This window comes from Ambystoma mexicanum, chromosome 9 (assembly GCF_040938575.1).
Source record: "Ambystoma mexicanum isolate Mex_15411 chromosome 9, UKY_AmexF1_1, whole genome shotgun sequence".
Lineage (NCBI taxonomy): Eukaryota > Metazoa > Chordata > Amphibia > Caudata > Ambystomatidae > Ambystoma > Ambystoma mexicanum.
Genome location: NC_090931.1, coordinates 953,589,404 through 953,604,973, shown reverse-complemented (window position 1 = coordinate 953,604,973; position 15,570 = coordinate 953,589,404). Strand labels below are relative to the sequence as shown.

The window sequence follows — 15,570 nt, the reverse complement described above, 5'->3', positions numbered from 1 at the left end:
CCCGGATGGGCTTGCAAATGCTGTCATAAAACAAAATCCTAAGAAATGGGCAGTGATTTTGCTCCAGCTGTTTACTGGTATATGGGAGACAGGCCGCATACCGGATAGCTGGAGGAAAGCCATAGTGGTCCCTATTTTTAAAAAGGGAGATAGAAAACTGCCTGATAATTATAGACTGCTGGCTATGGCAGACAGCAGTTGTAAGATCTTCTGCTCCCTTTTAGTGGAGAGGTTAAACATTTGGATAGAGGAAAAGGGACTTCTATCTACTCTTCAAACTGGCTTTCGGAAAGGGTACAGTACCACTGATAACCTAACAATGCTGAATTACATTATAGCAGGGGCAAAGGATAAGGGGGAAAAACTGTATGTGTGCTTTGTAGATTATTCAAAAGCTTTTGATAGTGTCAATAGGGGGTTGTTGTGGAAGAAACTAAGTGAGAAAAATATCTGTCCCAAAATTTTGCACTTTTTGAGGGAAATGTATAGGGAAACTACGGTTTCCATCTGTTTGGGCAAAGGAGGGATGATATCTCCAGAGATTGCCACTAACACCGGTCTAAAGCAGGGATGTGTGACCTCTCCCATATTATACAATCTGTATGTCTCAGATATGTGGGAAAGTTTTTCGACTATAAATAACTTTCCACCAATAGTAGCGGGAAAACCCATTTGTGGCCTGATGTATGCGGATGATACCGTCCTCTTGGATAAAACTCCAGTAGGGTTGCAAAGAATGTTGAATGGACTATTACTGTACTCCGAAAAGAATAACCTAAGTATCAATATAAATAAAACTAAGGTTATGGTATTTGGAGCCACCAGGCTTGAAAAGAAAAGGCTTATTTCTAGGTGGCAGATAAACTTGATTAAACTGGAGGTAGTGGAGGCCTACCCTTATTTGGGGATGCCTATTCTGAGCAATCCCTGCATACAATTTTTCCAAGAGGCGGTGAGTTCTAAAATAGTAAAGAAATGGAAAGTTATAAGAAAATATATCACCAGTAAAGGAGGTCACTCTGTCGAAGGTCTACTCGAGATATATAAAAGTTGTATTATTCCTGGAATTATGTATGCATTGGAAACTGTAGAAAGCAAATATTTGTGCAAACTGCATCTACTTGAAGGGAAGATTTGGAGACCAGCTTTAGGACTCCCAAATTCGGTACCAATACAAGCGATAAGATGCGAATTGGGGCTAATATCCCTTTCGACCCTATGGAAAATAGAATGTTGCAAACTTTATTTAAGAATAATTTTGGGGGATGGGGATGAAGGTAACATGCTCAACCTTATAGGTAAAAATAAAAGTGAAGGCAGATTTAAGAATTCCTATTTTTTAAATTTACAAAAAATAGTATTAACATTTCTAGAAGTCCTAGGATATAATGTACATATGGGAAAAGATAACATTATGTACATTAAGAAAAGCCTTAAAGATAAGGCTTTTATCTGGGATTTATGCGACAATCAGTCCTATTTATACAAAAAGTCTAGATATTCTTCTTATGCTCTCCAAGGCCTCAAGCCTGCTACACCAAGACAGTATCTGCTTAGCACGGGAAATAAAGCTATGAGAAGATTCATATTACAATTACGGTTGAACATTCTCCCGTGTAATGAAATTATCGGGGTAAGAACAAAAATTCCTCGTGCAGAAAGATTGTGTAGATACTGTAATATCGAGGTGGAGACAGTAAGACATATTTTAACTCTTTGCTCAAACTTAAAAGAATACTACACTAAAGGGTACTCAAATTTAGTAGGGGACATGCAAAGAATTGAATCAGACCAATTCTGGTCAGTTATTTATGACGGAGAAATTTAGGTTTTTATTGGGGCAGCCTTTTATATTTGGAAGTGTGTAATGGGAGGTATTTGGTAAATGTGTTTTTTAGAATTTAGTTTGTAAACAAGAATTAATTTTAAAATGTGTTTATTAATGATTTTCTATGTGAAATATGTAACTATGTATGGTCAATGTTAAAATTTTGTAGTGTATAAGGTTTTAATTAACCAAAAGCACTTTAAACAATAAAAAAAAAAAATATGAAGGTATGGAAAGACCTCCACATGTCTGCCTTGCAGATGTTGAGCAGGCCAACACCTTACAGGAATGCCATAGTAGAAGCCCTGGCTCTCGTCGAGTGCGCCCTTGGTTTTCCTGGAATGCCCCCGTTAGACAGATGATGGCAGTGGGAAATGCACGCTATCTGCCATCTTGCAATGAAAGACTTGGAAAGGACGATCTCCTTGCCGACGGGTTCGAAGGCAACAAACAATTGTGATGACTTGCAAAATTCCTTAGTGCGAACCACATAGAATTTTGGGGCTCGGGCAACATCTAGGGAATGTATGGATTGCTCCACTGGAGACAAAGGAGATCCAAAGAGCACTGGTAGAATAAAGGGTTCATTAAGGTGGAACGCAGATGGGACCTTCAGCATGAAGGAAGTGTTTGTACGAAGAACCAACTTAGACTGATGGAAAGTCAAGTAAGGAGGCTTGCAGGAGAGTGCTTGTAGTTCACCCACTCGTCTGGCTGAAGTGATGGCAACTAAGAACACCGTCTTCCTGGAGAGAAACTTCAAGGAGGTTCTGTGTAGAGGCTTGAAAGGAGGGTCCATTAGCTTCAAAAGGACCGTGTTGAGTTCCCAAGCTGGCAGGAGATCTGACAGGAGGAAAAGTGCAAAACAGTCCTTTGTGAATTAACCAACCTTTGTGACCAGGGGGAAGGCGTACCCTGTCCACAGCAACTCCCTTTGGAAAAGAGGAAACTAAGGTGTTGTGGCCAAGAAGACGCGCTTGGTGTCAAAATTGGTCGAGATGACTAGGTAGTAGCCTCAGTGCATTTCGACATAGATGATTATTTGGTCGTCGATGAGGTGGTCAATGGAGTTGTCGACTCGAAGACAGGTGTTGTCACTATTGACTAAGAGGACTTGGACCAACCATGAGTCGTCAAAGGGGTCATCGATTTGGTCGTCGGCGAGGATGGCGTAGACAGAGGAACTGTAGTTCTGTTTGAGTGTCACTTCTCCAAAGACTGGTTAGATGATGAAACTACTGAAACACATTCTCAGTACAGTAGTGGTCAACGCGGTGACCGCTGGCGTAGACGAACATGTGGAGGCAGCCCAAGCATGTGATGCATGTCCCTTTTCTGACTACTTCCTACAGAAAGATTCTTGATGGGGCCGAAACCTCTTTGATGAGAGAGTGCTCTCTAGGGGTCTTATGTGCCTGGCAGAGGCATAACTGAGGACAGAGGCTGAGTGAGAGGCCCTGGTAACTTCATCCAACGAGGCCACTAACCTTCAGTGGCGGTCCTTGCAGGTTTTGGATGAGAACAACATGTAGATGGTACAGTTCTTCAAGCCATTGTCCGGGTACAGACATTGCCCTGAAGATCCTGGATGTACACGTTCTTAAGGTGACAAGTCGAACATGCCTTGAACAGGCGTATGTTAGGTCGTCCACGACCTTCTGAAGTCCTCAAAATTGGATGGAAAAAATACAGCAATCCCGGAGCCGATGGAATGGGCCGAATGTTCACTCCAGTCGGCGGGAAGCAACACGGCAGCAAACCAGATATTATGGAAAAACAAATCAAAAATAGACAAAATCGTCAAATATCTGAAGAGCGATTTCTCAAGGACTCCCACACTTAACACACAGGCCGAAATTTGAAGATGGCAACCAGGGGAGTAGCTAATGGGACCTTTCTAATTGGCTGTGGGCAGTATGACCCAAAATGCAGTTTAGAAATGTAAAGGTGAACAGCTTCAATGTTACAGAGGATTCCCAGCATGACAGAATATTCAAGAGCGTGTGAATCCATGAAAGATACATTTCTGGAGAGCAAGGTTTCTTCTTCCTCGGAACTAGCAGTCTTCGCGTTGTTCTCTACAATTTATTCCATCTATCTGTGGATGCATGGTGATGCCATAGACAGCCTTTTTCATACTGACCATATGTACAATCAGTTTTTGATCTATGCATATAGTCACCAATAACTCCCATACTAACATTTTTAAAAGGTTGTGACACCAGCGGGCTGCCAGTACTTCCATCTCGACTGTGGAAATGTGTCTCTGTAACCATTCAAGATATGGGACGCAAAAGCAAACATTGCCTTCCTGCCATAGTGAACCTGAGTGAGTACACCCCCCAGGCCTTTGTCACGAGCATCCAGAGTAGTTGTGGTCTTCTAACAAGTGTAAACCATTTGCATGGTGGGTGCAGCTCATTTTTCATTCTCCATACCCAGACGTCCTTCCAGGCACTTCTCCATCCACTCATAACAAATACTTTTCTTCAGTGGAGGCATCATACACTCTGTCCTGCTGAATAATCTCATTATGAATGTGGCTTAATAGGCAACTAGTCCGAAGAAGGACCACAGTTGGTCCTGGTGAGTGGGACTAGCAATTCCTAGCATTTTATGGCTCAATTCACTTTCCACAAAAGATGTATCAGTTCTAAAAACACATTTGTTCAGCATTTATTCAGTTGTACCCTTTGCCTTGATGTGGGCATCATGTTCCTCATCGCTTCTTTGAACACGTCAATGTCATGTTGGAAAAGAAAAACATGTCCGTGTGATACCACTGACAAGCTCTTTCATCGGTCGTTAAAGGAATGGTTCGGTCAAACATTTTTATTGCCCCTACGGGTCGGCCATGTGTTTTTAAGCCTAAGTCGCTCGATTTTAGAAAAATTTCCTATGGACCTTACCCGGGTTTTCGTCCATTAAACGCACGCGAAAACAGGCACCAGGGAGCTGCCATTTTGTGATAATCCTATCATTTCCCCCATCGCCCTGGCTGAACTGCTTTTGCGGCACTAAATCATATCCCCCGCCCCTGAGCCTGTCATCAGCAGACGCGTACCGCCCATTTCACAACGCCAAAGCACGTCTCGTGTCAACATTCGCTGCGCTTCAGCTAATGACGTGTCGCCATGGAAATGGCTGGACGCCTCTTTCCTCAATAAGTATAAACAGACCGTTTCACAACACACAGCAGCAGATTTTCGATTCCATCCCTCTCTCTGTGTTACTTTGAGTGTTCTGTGACTCGTTTCTGTGCTCTGGTCAGCTACCTTCGTTGCTTGTAGCCCGTGTGGACAGATACCAGTACCACCGCTATCAATTATTTTAGTTTGCGCAACACACAATGGATACAATAATGCCCTACATGTACGAGCCCGAGTATACCGAGGAGGAACTACTGGAAAGGAAAAAACGTGAAAACAATGGGGCTTCGGACAGCAGTTGGCAGGACGAATCAACGGATGAAGACACTGGACCTAGTCGCATGGATGGCGTTTCCACCTGGTGCACATGCAATCGGTGCGAGCTAATGCTGACCGAGGAGGAGAACTGCTGCTGCTGTGAAAACTCGGGATGCGTGGCCTACATTTCGGAAGGCGAGCCACGACTGCAATGCATCACCGAGCTGTCAGACTTCAGGGCAGCCTGCCTCACACGGTCCGTGTTGAGGATAATGATGGTGCTTATGCACGAACTTCGCGCAACTGTTCGTCCTTGTAATCCGAGTAACGAGTAAGTATACTCTGCTTGTGATGCCACTACTATTTCATGGTGTTCTACTATATCCAAAATTAGATATACATATCATTGTAACGCATGAAAGTCGTTCAATAGTGTGCATTGTCTAGATTGCATTTGTCCGAGCAGAATGCCATTAGTTACAAGAATTGTCATTGACAACAAACGTTTATTAAAATTATCTTGGTCATTTAAAAACAGTTTGTTTCATTCCTTTTCCCAGGTGGTACAGGCTGGTGGCCTATCATTCCTTTACATGGTGGCTTCACGGGAGGCTTGGACACCGCGTTCGAAGAGTGATACCCGCCTGTGCCGTTCGTGCCATAAGAGAAACATTCCCGAGTGACAGCGGTCAGTACAGGGGATTTCCTCTCGCTGTGCTGCAACCTTGAACTGTGCAATGTGAAAACTTTTGTATTTTTGTGTCATCAAAATAAGCTACAAAATAAAACACCACATATATTTTAACAACGGTTGTTTTGATTTTTTAAATCAATCAAGTGTGTCTCCATTCAAGGATGGACGTCCGACACCTGTGCTCGGAATGGGTGAAGTTCAGGTCGCTGTGAAGCGGGGTGGTCACTATCTAAGCTAACCAAATATATTATCAATAATGCATGCACTAAATAACACGTGTTCAAAGTCTTTCAGTCGGTTATGTCTCTATAAAAGTCACACATATATCAATACTATCAATGAACATTGGATTATACAGGCCTTAGGTCAAGGGTCTTGACCACTATAATACAGTGTTTGAAGTGTGGGTCTGTGCTCACAAGAATCTCTGATATGTGGCATTTGTTATTGATAGGCAATGATATACTGCAGTAGGGGTCTAATGTTAGTTGGGGATCTGCTAGGTGGCCATCATGGCGTGGTCAGTGGTCTGGCACATGAAGAGAATACCTTGCAGGGACACAGGGCCAGAATGGCAGTTACTTTACACTGGCGAGGGTGCGTGGGCAAGGACACGTTTGTGGAGATGAACGAGCCATGTGCACGGTTCAAGCCGGTTCACATGCAGGACCGTGATCTCAGAGAGTGATGTGTTACATTTATTAGCTGTTACAAACACCTCTGGAGTTTTCCAGTCAGAGTGGGAACGAGGCTGTGGGCCATGTCCTCTGCGCGCTGTACTATCGCAGTGAGGCCTGGTCACCAAAATGGAGTGGAAAGGGGGTGCAAAAATGTGCCAAGCAGCATGTACACTTCAAAAGATATCCCAAGCCCAGGGGCCATTGCTCACATGGCCTCCTCAGACCCCGTGTCTCCAGGCAGGCCTCCCCTGAGGCAGGCCGCCCCCCTACAATCCACATAAGTGTGTCTCCATACAGCAGTCTTCCTGTGCCTTATCTGCACGCCCCAGGCCCATCCATCCCACCCCCTCTATCAAAGGCGGTTCGCACCCGGGGATGAGCGCTGGCATGGGGGGCTGCGACAGGCGCAAACAGCCAAGGTGCCAAACAGCATGTACACTTCAAAAGGTATCCCACGCCCAGGGGCCATCGCTCACATGGCCTCCTCAGACCCCGTGTCTCCAGGCAGGCCTCCCCTGAGGCAGGCCGCCCCCCTGCAATAAACATAATACCACGACATACACACGTCATTCATTCACAAACACACCCCTGTTTCTAATACTTTATAAACCACTTGATATGTCTCATGAGAGCATCTTTGTGCTTTGCAAGTCAACTCCTGAACCTTCTACCTGAGAAGCACTGAGATCTATGCTAATCTGCTTGTCGCCGTGCTATCTGTGACCGCTTCGAGCAAACTCGTCAGTGTGCAACCTGTGGCCATCTACCTGTTCTCCTGCAACATACTGCTTGGCCTGCTGAATCCAACTGTTTGTTGGTCAAGGTAAGGCCATGTATCCTAGTCATATTTCGGTCATTTTCACATTTCAATCTATTTGCTATTACAGTATCCAATAGAGCTATGGTCATTGGTCTCATTGTAATTGACTTGAGTTTCAATTGTTCTGCTATCAATAGATCTATTTATTTTCATCTGTGTCAATTGTCATGGAATTGCATCCTTCGGGGGTCCATTCTATAATGTAAGCATAGTTCCTTTTCGTGCAAGACAAAACAGAAATTTCTGTAACTTATGCAAATACTAAGCCGCACATGATGAACTGGTATAGTTCCGGCGACCAAAACAAACCTTGCATTGAGCATGGTATGGTTCATTTACTTTTTTATGACATTTTTATTCATCAAGGTTTTATAATAATCTTGATATTTACTTTTCAGAATTTTCAACAATGCCTGCCTGTTCGATTAGCGGTTGCCCTTCGAAGACCCATGCTAAATCTGAAGGCACTACAATGCATGTATTCCCGAAAACTGTTGATCGAATAAGAGAATGGGTCAGACATTGCGGATATCCACTGGATGAGCTGGAAAGTAGAGTCCAACAAGTCTTTGAGGACAAGAGGGGTGATCGATACCGCATCTGCAGCCGGCACTTTCCCTCGAACATGTACACCACATTTTGGGTAACAAAGAAGAACAAACGGCGATCGACACGAAAATTGCTCGCAAACGCTATTCCCACTCTATTCATCCACAATCCGCCACTGGTGAGTCAAGTGTCCGTTTTTAGCTTTAGGCCTTGCAGTAGTGTGTAGGTAGCCGAATGGATTCATTGATATTTTAGGTGTTGTTTCCAATTTGTAATACTTTCGACATTGATATGAGTGTATAGCTTTTTGAATAATGACATTTATCAATATATTATTTTTAGATTTCATAACCCACAAACGAAATCTATATATGGGCACAGGGAACTGTGCTATATTGCGCATTACTCAAGTATTCTGTCTCCTTACATGGCAATTTTAAATATTGGCATTTCATTATCAAACAATAATTTACCTTTACAAAATCTTGACTATCCCTTGAATCTGAAGCAAGAACATTCTATTTCCATCACGTGCTCGCAGTTATCAACCACTTCTAGCGCCTATCAGGTAATCATACTTGGCTATTCCGCTACAGACTTGCTTTATGCATGTCAAGTAATAGTTTGTATGTATCGTGTGATTATTTTACCAATTGTTTGGTTAGTGCTTTCCAATTGATATACACCTTAGTTGTCGTCCCCTGGTGTTTGTTTTCAGTTATAATTAGTGTTATCCATACTAATGCAAGTACTGCCTTTCAGCGAGATGCTGAAGCGTCCACCACATTGACAACAGCACTAGATGTTCTTCAGCAGCCCGAGGTATGGATACTGACAGCTCAACTGACCGTGGTCATCAGGACTGGAACACTTGTCGTTTGATTGTTCTACACCACGTTTCATTTGTGGTTAGCCGTTGATATGTACCTGTGCGGTCGACCCCAAGCGTGTGTTGTGTTTTCAATATTGTAATCCTTACTAATGCAAATACTATGTTTCAGGCTGTTGTTGAATCGTCAATCCACACACTTGATGTGGAGCCTGACATTCAAGTAATTGCGGTGGAAGCGGGACCATGCGGATACGAATCGGCGCAACAGCTTTCGGAAGTGCGCACCACATTGACAACAGCCCTAGATATTCTTCAGCAGCATGAGGTATGGATACTGACAGCTCCATCGCGAGTGATCATATAACGTGATTCCATTTGCTATACTTTCTTCCCTATTAACGCAAGTACTGTGTTTCAGGGAGATGATGGAGCTTCCACTACAATCACAAGATCATATTTAGATGATGCAGATTTAAAGAAATCGGAGAAATAAGTCGATTAAATCTGATCATTTTTAAATATTCCTTGATTCTTTTAGATAATGCAACATTTGTGGTTATCTCTTTATATGTACCTGTGCCGTCGACCCCAAGTGTGTGTTATGTTTACGATATTGAAAACCATACTAACGCAAGTACTGTGTTTCAGGGAGTTGCTGATGCCTCCTCTTCAATACAATCATTCGTGGCAGTCCATGTAGAGCCAGAGGTATGTATACTGACATCTCCATCGAACTAGGTCATCAGAGCTCGAATACTTGTCCTTTGATTGTTCCACACAATGTTTAAATCGTGTTTGGCTATTGAGATGTACATGTGTGTTCATCCTCACGTGCGTTTTACGCTAACCATATTTTGATACACAGTAATGAAAATACTATGTTTCAGGGAGTCGATGGAGCCTCATTCCGTGCGGTCTATGCGGGTACAGAAAATATAGTCGTTGCAGCGCAAGAGGAAGGGGAGACATGCGGATACGTATCAGAGCAACAGCGTACAGATGTTGAAGGTCGAGTCAAAAAAGTTGTAAAGAAAAGAAACCAAAATAAGGTTAGTTACAAACAGTTCATAACTTTAGACATTTTTTTGTGCTGGGGACTATTTTATGTTTTTTTCCAGTCAATTGTACTATACTTTTAAACTGAACATCCCTTTTCCAATCTGTCCTCTAGTTACCCGTGGGTCTACGAACTATACTTACACAGACAGTGAAGCAAATGAGAGATGTTGCTTGCCAGACCTTTTATACTATGGAGGCTATGGAGGAACTATTAATTCAGACGCGGCGTGTTGAGACTCGGGATGCTCATGTCCAATGGCCAGAACATGAAATGAATGTATCCGGAGAATCCAGCTAAGTTTTATTGGACCATTGCTACAGTACGACCGCACCACCGCAACAACATGATACTGGAAGTATTGAAGATAGCTCTGAAGTAGTCGCATATCAATTCACACAATCTACACCCGCCAAAAAATTGCCACCAATAAAGCTGTCGACATTGTTGTGTTCTCCCATCAATGTTGAAGTAACAGATATTGAAATGACAGAGAATGAACCAGCAGCAGCATTCACCGACGCATCAGAACTTGATAGCAGCGATATTTCTTTCAAATGTGGTGATATGTCCTCAACGTCACAGGCCGAATCAACTTTGACGCAGGATGACAGTCTAATGAAAGAGGGCAAATACATAGTATTCGACAGTTGTTTGATGGATATTAGAAGTATGCTGAAATGTGGGCATTCCATCAGAGGGAAAGTATGTGGGAAGCCATTGATTCATGTGACTCGTCAAAAACAAGGCAGTAACGTCACAATACATGCCGCCTGTAGATTACATCATACGTTCTCATGGTCTGCACAACCGATGCAGGGGAAACTGCCAGCAGGCAATCTACTGTGTGCAGCTGCATCACTTTTTAGTGGCTCCAGTTTTAGAAAGTTAGAGTCTTTCTTTCAGTTTGTGGGACTCCATTTCATTTAAAAAACACAGTACTACAAATACCAACATGATTATCTGTTTCCAGCCATTAGTGATGCTTGGAAAATTGAACAATTGTCTCTAGCAAGTACATTCGAAGGCAAACGATTCAGGCTAGCCGGCGATGGACAGTGCGACAGCATTGGATTTTCTGCCAAGTACTGCACCTACCACTTTCAGGACATGAATAGTAAGAAAATTGTGAGTTCGGTGGTCGTGCAGGTAACACAATGTGCATCCTCAGTGGCCATGGAGAAACTAGGATTTATAAAATCAGTGGAATATCTACAATCGAGGGGAATACACATCGACCTCATAGCCACGGACAGACATGTTTCAATTGCCAAGACAATGAGAGAGCAGTTCCCACATATTAAACATCAATTTGACGTATGGCATCTTGCTAAATCAATCAATAAGAAAATCTCGACTGCAGGGGAAAAAAAAAGGTTTGGAAAGTATTTCAGAGTGGTACCAGTCTATTAGCAACCATCTTTGGTGGAGCTCCAAAACTTGTGAAGAGTCAGTGGAAATACTACTTGAAAAATGGCGGTCACTGATGCGCCACGGTACCAACGTGCACCGCTGGTCAGAAAACCTACATTTCCACCAATGTGAACATGGCCCTTTATCCCCAGTGGAGGCACGGAAGAAGAAGTGGTTGAAACCATCTTCACCGACACACAAAGCCATTGAGAAGATTGTTTTCGATAAAATTCTATCAAGAGATTTGAGGGGACTGACAGAATTCTGTTACACAGGAGGTTTGGAGGTGTTCCACAATATGTGCCTAAAGTACAGGCCAAAGCGCTTGCATTTCAGCATACAGAGCATGAGACATAGGACTCTACTTGCCGTCTTGGCCCATAACGAGAATCTCGGCCGTGAACAATCTAGTACTAAGGGTAATGTAAGGATGCCTCGCTACACTAAGGCCTTTTCAAAAAGAAGTAAGCAATGGGTGATCAAACCAGTCTATGAGGAAATAGAGTTTGACTTTGTCAAAAGCCTTATTGTTGCTGTATTAGAGAAGCACAGATATGGAATTTTGAACGTTTCTATGCAGAGCACTGATCCATTGCCACCCAACATTGCCACTGTGCCATGTCCACCCAAAGGAGAGCTGGTTGTGAAGTACAAATCCCGGTTTAAATAACTGTAATACGATTGTCTTTTTGTAAATAAATTTTATTGTACAGTGTGCGTACAAAGTATGCTAACCCTAACCCCTACCTTCACCATCCTGGATGCCGAACTACCTGGGTGTCATCTTTGAATTCTCTCTCTATTCACCTCATATTGCTGACCTTGTCTATATGTGTATGAATATATTTTTGTTGATGTAACTAATTTTCGCAATCTCTTATAAATGCTGGGCACTGTTAACCGAGGGGAGGCTTGCGTATTGCAAATAATAAAACAAACAAACAATAAATCTCACTTTCAAATCAACTGCTCGGGTACTTTATACTTTCACCTGACCTTCCCCAAAAAATTAAAAGTGTCAATAGTTATGGTTCTTTGGGGCTTCAAAGCTGGCAGACAACAAGGACAAAATTGGGGCCTTAGAACACGCCAAGCGAGCCGTTGCAGATGGGAGAGAAGCCAGTTCGCATTTGCACATTGAGGCGCACTAGATGGATTCGAAACTTCAAGTTCTCACAGATGGCTTTACTATGGGATGTTGCAAAGAAAGAATGTATGCTAATTTCTAGTGAAGGTCAGCGGCTTTGATTTTCAGCTTGCGCCCTGAAGAGGCCCACAACTCGCACTGGCAGTATAAGGTTCTATTGTTTTTTGACCTTGAGAGACAGGGACCATGCAGAAAGAACTTCATTTGAAGGGGGTTTGGGGGGTGCAATAGCGTTTGAGATGATAAGGCAGAAAATTCTTAAACTAGACCGAGTTTCATGTTAGTTCAGTATATGAAAAATCGTCAAGAGCACAGTGGGATTTACGGACTGCATTACGCAGAGACACAATGGAAATTGCAAATATAATGTAAGTAACTCTTTAGACGCTTTTATACCGGAATGAAGAATTAATGAATGGATGCATGAATAAATGAATGAATGAATGAAGAGCTTTGAAAAGGTTTGTGGGATTGTCCTTGTAGCGGGCACATGGGCATGCAGGTCCACATTCCACACGCATGTAGACAAAAAGTCGTTTCTCATTGTGTACCAACCTCGATTTATTTAGTTAGTTTTCACATTGATTTTAGAGCCGAACATACTCCATTGCACTATCCTTGAAAGCAAATAGTTTCAGCTCGGCCGTAATAAATAAAATGAATAATATTAATAAAGATCGGCTGGCGAGACTAATTATAAATGTTATGTTTTCAAAATAGGTACATCCTTCCCTTTTGCCCCTGCCACCAGTTTCAGACACCGGCAGACGGTTTCTTCAGCCGCCAGCTGCAGCTTAATGTAAACAACTGCACCATTCTGATGATCTTATGGGACAATCGCCAATGGCCCATATGCCCTTACGCGGTACTAGCGGCTAGAAGCAACATATCAACCTTTACGCTGGCCTAGTGTCTACTTGATGGAACAGCCTTGCGGTTCAACGTGCGACAAAAATGCCTCTTTGAACGAAAACCAACACCCTGTGTACCATAAAGCAACAGCGCGTGACTCACAATAACATTTTAAGGATTTGCGGATAGATATAAAAGAAAATAAATGACTTTCGGAGTTCATATGGCAATTGCAGAATATTCTATAAACATTTAATGTCAAATAAATGTACTTGACCAAATTTACTGTGTTGCCGTTTGATTTTAAAGTACAGTTTCATATTCCGAATTGTGGCGCGCTGTGTTGTGAGCTGATATGTGTTGGTTTTCGGATTCTGTGTGAAGTCGCATAGAAGACGACTGGGCGCGTTTGCCTACGCAGCACAGTAACGTCACGGAGAGAGTCGGGGAATATGAATGTTTTGATAATGTCAGGCTCAGGGGCGGGGAATATGATTTAGTGCCGCAAAAGCAGGTCAGCCAGGGCGATGGGGGAAATGATAGGATTATCACAAAATGGCAGCTCCCTGGTGCCTGTTTTTGCGTGCGTTTAATGGACGAAAACTCGGGTAAGGTCCATAGGAAATTTTTCTAAAATCGAGCGACACATGGCCGACCCGAAGGGGCAATAAACAATTTTGACCGAACCATTCCTTTAAAAGACTCCCGCTGTGAGGAATCTGAGGTCGTCCTCACTTCTTCCTCCAAAATATCCTGCTCCCAGGTGGCCAGGGAAAGGCAGTTACCATCAGATCCTGACCCTAGGGGTGGATATGCGAGGGAGGATCATCTTGGGGAGTGTGGATGAGGCACCCTTGGGTGAGACACAGCATCCCCCCCCCATTTCCCTTTTCTAAGGAACCTAATATCCCACAGGCCCTTATAGGTTATTACCAATCCCTTCCCTATGTATTACCTAAAGTATCTCCTAGTAAAGACCAGTCAGATAATGGGATGAGGAAGAGACACACCAGAGCTATACATCCGCTCTTTATTAATACTCAATCACACTAACACCACTTTGGTACTGGGACGAGGAAGATGAAACTAAGACTGACAACAGACTGCAGCACTCACCCTGCGCAGTCTAGATGCCAAATGTCAAATCAAACTGGCAGTATATTTAAAGGCCAGTGCAGGAACCTGAAGGAGAGAGCAGTCATGTGGGAGCTAAAGCCCAATAAGCCCTGTGAAGCCGAAGAGGGATGCAGAGCAAGCGCAGCAGGAAGCCAAGTCGAAAGCAGGCCAGTGTGAGAAAGCTCTGCAGGAGGAAGCTGGAGCTTCCCTCTGAACCGGAGAAGCAGCTGGAGAGGCCGGGTGAGAGCCGGAGAAGCAGTGCAATTGAACTGCAGCAGAGAAGAAGCTTGCAGGATCACAGAGGCAGAGAGGTGCATTGGACAGACCGGCGGTCAAGACAGAAGCTGTCCACGAAGCTGCGGGAGGAACGCTTCCCGGAGACGCAAGTACTCCAACGTTGGACACGACAAGCAACACCAAGAGCATGCCAAGGACTGCAGGGAGTCCCAGGTCATACCAACACAGGTTTCAATGGGCTAATTACCATGTATGACAAGTGGATACAAGAAACATGAAGTGCATTTCCTGAAATAAGTACATTTGGTGCAAATACTGAATTACAACGAAGTAATGAACTGTGATAAAACCAATAAACTGATTATGAACTAACACGAAAAGCAATGTAAACAAAGAGAGGCAAATAAGCAAGCATAAGTGAATGTTTGAGATTTACGTTTTTCAAGAGTCAAACAAGCATTGTCAAGAGTCAAGTTAGCATTTCTACGATTCAAGTGGATATTATAGTGCATTACGGAAAGACATGAATGGTTGAAAGCAGAAAACCTGTATAAAAGAGAAACCTGGCAAAAGGTCATCAGAGGTTTTCAGCAGAAGGCATGAAACAGTGAATATGTTTCCTAGCAGGAGAGCGTACTAGGAAGCTTGTGTTGGTTATTGCAAGCGGAAACTTTTAAACAAGTGAATGGTGATAAAAGAAGCAACAATAATGCTTCAAGAGCACTTGGAAGGAGAATGAGTCAAACGTTATTGTGAATCTGAGATGGTGGCGAAATACTTATGAAGCAGATACTAAAGTGTGTTGGTTGCGTGACCTGTAATTGGTGCACTGTGTGTTCCAACAACTGCGCCTAGACTAAATACACCGACCTACGGAAAAGCCACTTGGTAATTGAATAAAAGAAAACCTGAGCAAATTGAAACTGACAACTAAATGT

The 15,570-nt window shown here is 43.2% G+C and overlaps 1 protein-coding gene across 6 annotated transcripts in view; it reads right to left on the bottom strand.

The window, feature by feature from the left end:
* The window catches only part of WIPF1 (WAS/WASL interacting protein family member 1), a 906,211-nt gene that overhangs the window by 720,079 nt on the left and 170,562 nt on the right, over window positions 1-15,570 (bottom strand). The gene's annotated exons all lie outside the window — the stretch shown is intronic.